Source organism: Cupressus sempervirens, chromosome 4 (genome assembly GCF_028749045.1).
Source record: "Cupressus sempervirens isolate cs-2001-9-10 chromosome 4, ASM2874904v1, whole genome shotgun sequence".
NCBI lineage: Eukaryota > Viridiplantae > Streptophyta > Pinopsida > Cupressales > Cupressaceae > Cupressus > Cupressus sempervirens.
Genome location: NC_143121.1, coordinates 48,974,574 through 48,980,916, shown reverse-complemented (window position 1 = coordinate 48,980,916; position 6,343 = coordinate 48,974,574). Strand labels below are relative to the sequence as shown.

At 38.4% G+C, this 6,343-nt stretch overlaps 1 pseudogene; it reads left to right on the top strand.

The window, feature by feature from the left end:
• Positions 1 to 2,163: 2,163 nt before the first annotated feature.
• Positions 2,164 to 5,257, top strand: LOC149559869 (uncharacterized; annotated as a pseudogene).
• Positions 5,258 to 6,343: the final 1,086 nt, after the last annotated feature.

Sequence of the window (6,343 nt, the reverse complement as noted above, 5' to 3'; positions counted from 1 at the left end):
TTATGATTGGCACTATGATATATATAGGTAATCGCATGAGCACATACTGGAATTCATTATTGAGCACATATTGATTATGTATAGATAAAAGCCATGATTTTCATTGATCTATACATAGTTGATCCATACATAGTTTATGACTTGGCTCTATTTAATGGTATTCCATTCATCTCTCACAGCACTATACTAGAACTCATTACTAGCAAGAAACTATTACAAAGTTTAGTTGTCCATTTCACTAGTATTGATCTCTCATAACACTATACTGAAATTTATTAGTGAGCATATATTGACTATTTTGCTAAATAGATTTGAAACAAATAGCCAGAAACTATTACAAAGTTTAGTTTTTCATTTCACTGGTACTGATCTCTCATAGCACTATACTGAAATTTATTAGTGAGCACATATTGACTATTTTGCTAAACAGATTTGAAACAAACAGTTACCACATATATTGACTAAATTGCTAAGCAGATAGCAGATAGAAATAGAACCATGATAAACTATGTATAAGTCAGCTATGTATAGATAAAAACTATTGATATGCTTTAAATTTCATTGCTATGGATACATAAATTCAAAACTTTAACTATGATATATATAGGTAATCAGAGTTAATGGCGTGAGCACGTACTGGAACTCATTCCTAAGCATATATTAACTATTTTTCTAAGCAGCTTGTAACAAACTGTTACTGTTTGAATAAACACAAAAAACCCCAAAAAAAATCCAATATGCAAAGGTGGGTGGGAGAAGAGAACCGTTCAAAGCCGCCATCGCCATTCAAAGCAGAGAAACGAGTTGTGTTTAAAGCTGCTGCCACCGCCGCCATCCAAAGTAGAGAAACCCCAACAAACGCCATGGCCACAACCCAGCAAATGCCACGACCACAACAAACACCACAAACCCTCATCTTCCCACAACACAACAACAAAATAGCACAAACCCTCGTCTTCCCACAACACAACAAAATAGCGGCGAATGCACTTTTGCTCTTCCAAAAACCTAAGGCGGATTTCGCAGACCCGATGGTTTATTCAAACCCATTCATAAAAATCCAAATTTGGGTTTTCATTTCAACTTCCACCTATTTTTTGGAAGATGTTTCTTCCATTTTTAGAGCAAAATTGGCAGAAGAAAGCAGAAACCGGATTTTGCGTTTGATGATCCAAATGCCCCTTTCTTCCTCCATAACCAAGTTTTGGCTCTCGAAACCCTATTCCGTGCCACTTCTTCCCATAACCAAACGGGGCCTAATAGATTAAATTTTGTTTATATTAGGGGCAGAAATGAAAAGAAGATAACTTGGAAAATATGCTGAAGGAAAGAAACATCCATCTAGATTTAGATGACTTTGGTTTCTGAAGAGTTGTGATTGATTCTCGTGACTTCTATGTGCTATTTTCTCGACTTCGATATATATGCAAGAGTAGATATTTATGTATATATATGCAAGAGTAGATATTTATGTGTGAAGAAAAATAATTCACGGAGATGAAGTTTAAAGCGCTCCAATCTCCCATGAAGACAGAAATAATGAAAAGAAAAAGAGGAAAAATGGAAGTGACTGAAAAAAAACATGGAACTTTCTTCTACTGATTTCTGTGACTTCCATTTACTTTGAAAAGCTGTAATTGATTCTCATCATTGCATCTACCGATTTGCGTGATTGAAGGATTACTTTGAAAAATAAGAAATGTATTCACACACATAGACGATTGAATCTGCCGTGCAATGCCGGGCAGATGAATAGAAACACGTTCCATTTTACAGAATATGAATATAAAGAGTGGTACAAACAAAAACTCGATCCATTTTAATAGAGAAATACATATATTAACTAAAACTTCAAAGAAGGTACGCCAGTCAACAATCAAAATGGTGGAAGCGGTTCCAAGAGAAAAAATACTGGAAATTGACCGACTACAACGCGGTTTGTCGTTTAATTAGAGGGAGGAAGTTTGTAAGAAGCCCCCTCCACTGCGTAGTAACAATGTCAAAGTCGTCACCCGATGTAAGTTTCCAATTATTTTCTTCGATGTCCTGCAAATTTTCCCGAGTTGCGCACACACAGGATTGGAGTCATTCTTTAATTATCTAATTCGAGGCGCTCAAAACCAGAGAAAAGAAGCGATCGATGCCCGTGGCTTCCAATCAAAAATGTTTTGGGCAGCTGTACCCGTTCTTCTACTGCTCTTGCACCTTAATGGCAGTATGTCTTGTGGAGGCCATGAAAGAGATTCCCTTTTGCGTTTCAGGGCATCTGTTCTTGATCCATCCGATCAAATTCTCAATTCATGGCATGGTTTCAACTGCTGTGAGTGGAATGGAATCCAATGCCATCCTCACACACTACACGTTGTTCGTCTCGATCTCCACAGTTCCCGGGATGCTCGTAATGAAGGTATGTCTCTGAGCAGCAAAGTAGATGGGGATGTTCTTTCCCCATTGTTCAATCTCCAACACCTGGAGCACCTCGATCTCAGTTGGAATGATTTTGATTGGGTTCGACCCATCCCTCCTGGATTGAGCAGGCTCAAGAGTTTGCGCTTCTTGGACTTATCCTGTGCTGGGTTTAGTGGAGATATTCCCAGGGAAGTGGGGAACATGTCTACTTTGGATTACTTGGATCTATCCAACAGTGATCTGAGAATGGTGGATATGCGGACGTGGATGGGAAACATGGGAGGTTTGAGGGAGCTTATCCTTGACGGAGTGAATATGTCTAGAGTTGAAAGCAATCATGAGTTGGACAACGCCCTCTCCACCATGTATTCTCTCACCCGTCTTCAAATACCTAACTTTGCCCTGTCTGGAGAGATTCCCCCTTCCATTGCAAGCCTCGCCAATCTTACCCACCTCGATCTTTCCTCGAATGAATTGAAACTTAGCATTCCTTCTGCCCTTCTGAGCCTTCCAAGACTGCAACTAGTCGACTTGTCCTCTAACTATGATCTGGGAGGGAACCTGTCAACCATTCGACCCCAACACTCTGCTCCCCTTCACACCCTCGATCTTTCACTCACATCGGTGGGAGGAAGTATTCCAGATTCCGTTGCCAACATGTCCTCTTTAACTATCTTGGATCTCTCATACTGCCATGTTGAGAGTTTGTCAATCACTATGGAGAATCTCACAGCGCTTAGAAAATTGGATCTCGGATATAACATGTTAAGAGGGCACATCCCACCATTTGGGGATAAATCTCCCTCCTTGGGAAGACCTTTTCCTTTGGCCTACATTGATCTTTCCCATAACCTTTTGGATGGTCCCATTCCTCCGATGCTCTTCACTGCATTCCCAAACCTCCATTATGTTGATCTGAGCTACAATCAATTGAAGGGCAGCATTCCGTCTCCTGAAAGTAAGCTAGACAACCTTACACATCTTGATTTGAGCCACAATGCATTAACTGGGATATTTTCAGAGTCTCACATTGATGGTCTCAGTCAACTAGGCGAGCTAGACATCTCCGAGAATCTTTTAACTGTCAAGATCAGTCCAACATGGATTCCGAAATTCTCTCTGGGATTACTGGGATTAAGTTCATGTAACATGGAAGGCGAGTTTCCAACATTCCTAATAACTCAATATTATGTTGAGAGTGTGGATTTGTCCAACTGCAGTATTGCAGGATATATTCCAGAGTGGATATGGGGTATCAGTTCTCTTTGGTATCTGAATCTTTCTCATAATTCCTTTGCAGGAGTTCTACCTAGTTCCTTAAGGGCAACTCGGTCGGGAATTCGGATTCTGGACTTGCATAGCAATAATTTACAAGGTCAACTTCCGCTTCATTATGATCGCTTGAATGTGTTGGACTTGTCAGAGAATCAGCTGAGTGGATCCATTCCAGAAAAAATTGGTAAACATTCTCTTGAATATCTGTCTCTCTCGAAATCAGCTCAATGGTAGGATTCCACCTTCGGTATGCCGAATACGGATTGTGGATCTCTCAAATAACAAGCTTACAGGTAACATTCATGACAATTTCAAAAACTGCTCTCCTATTGATATGTTGAACTTAGAGAATAATTATTTGGAGGGCGAGTTGCCATGGTGGCTCGGAGGAATTGTTACTCTTCGAACACTAAAATTAAGTGGGAATGGATTAAATTCATATATCCCATCCTGTCTTGCAAATTGTAAGCTGTTGGAGATACTAGATTTGGGCAATAACAAATTGATGGGGACCATTCCAAATTGGATAGAGAAACTTTCAAATCTTAAGATCTTGATCTTGAGATCAAATAGATTTGAAGGCATGATACCTTCACAAGTTACAACGTTGCCACTTCTTCAAATCTTAGATCTTTCGTCCAACAGATTTTCAGGAGGGATTCCAGCCAACATCCTATCCCTGGAGGCCATGAAAAATCAGTCAGCGACTTCTGAAATATTTCATGTCGAGACTTTTATCCGTGGTGGTCCTTCTACTCCCATGTATGTAGATCGAGTGACAATCACTAACAAAGCACAGGAGATGGAGTATGTAAGATCATTGGCACTGGTAAAGTGTATTGATCTGTCAAACAACAATTTAACAGGTGGAATACCTGACAACATTGGATTGCTCCATGGTTTGGTTGTTCTAAATATTTCAAGAAACAATATCACGGGTGAAATTCCGAAGGCTTTGGGGAACATGGCACAGCTGCAGTCCCTTGATATCTCACACAACCAACTCTCAGGAAGTATCCCTTTGGAGCTGCAATCCCTCACATTCTTGGGTTATTTGGACATGTCTCACAATAATCTTTCAGGAAAGATACCACAAGGGGGTCAGCTCTTAACGTTTGAGGCACCATCCTTTTCAAACAATTCAGATCTGTGCGGCCTCCAACTCAATACAAATTGTTGCGGCCTTCACCAAAATAAATCCTGTCCTGCAAACGTTCCCCCAGGGACGAATGCTACCAAGACAGACGAAGAAGAAGAGGATGATGTATGGTGGGGAGTTGGGCTGGGAATGAGCTATGCAGTTGGGTTTTCTATTGTGATTGGAGTGTTGTGTCTTACCACCACTTGGAGCAGAAAATGCTTCGAGATCATGGACAGCTTTATCGTTTATCTTTTCACTAGATTGAGAAAATAGTTGCATTATTCGACTGCCATCAGATACAATTATGGTAAAAGTTTGTAAGGAAATTGTAGATTTTTGCCTTTATTAGATTTTGGGGAAATTGTTTTCCTAATATATAATGTCGATCTGCAAAATAACACGGAGGGCAGTCTATTGCTAGTTTTATATGTATTTGGTTTTTGCATGTTATATTAAATAAAATTAGGTTTGTTTATGTACCATTATGTCTGTCCGATAGTTTGACAGTTCCTAAAGCCATTTCAAGGAATCCGTTTTGTGTATAACCCAGAACCATTGCATATCGCAGATATCAATTTACATGTGGATCTAGATGATGTTATACATGATGTTCCAATACGCTTTAATTTGTAAGTTCATGGATGTTCAAATCTCTATGCTTTTCTTAGAAACTTGGACTAAAAAATCGGCTTTCAGACAAAGATATAGAAACAAAATACCTTCAAATAGTTAATTGCTTTTACAAGAATTATAGAATGTGCAAAATTTTCTTTTTTGACTGATGTCTCCTCTTTCTTTATTTTACCCATTGGGTAGTTTATGAACTGCCCTTCCCCTCTTATGTAATGTTTTCTGCATCGATTCATTAAAAAATGATAGCATAAAATATGACTTTTAAAACCTATTTTTTCATAATCTGGTGAGTTTATTCATCAAACCGTAGCTTGTGACTTGATTCAATGGAAGGGCTCTTGATTAAGATGCCGGTCTAGGTTTGTTTGCTTCATCTTGTCCTCAAATTTGGAAAGTTAATAGTGTGCGGTTTTACCACAGCTGCTGCTGGGAGTCTTTGAACTGATCACATTAGAAGTCGGAAAGAAAAATTATAACCATTCAACCTATATCAGCAAAACAAATATTGGAACTTCAATACAAAGGTTCAACTAGGTTCAAATAGGTGAAGACAATAGACCATCAATGGTATCACCTAATGGAGAACGTTATGTTGGAACCACTCCATTATCTCATGAATACCATTATTTCTTAATATATTAATTTGTCAATTTATTATTTAGAATCGAAATGTGATTATTTTAATATTTTTAACAATATTTAAATAATAGTTATTTAGGCTTTCTCTTTCAAGATTCAACTAGAATATTAAGATCATATATCTTGTGTAGCTATTTTTATTCTCAAATGATCAATAGTGAAGTGGTTACGAGAACAAATATAAAATAGACAAAGAAGGAAAACTATCAGAATGAGATTAATTATTTTCTCGACCTTTTCAAAAAT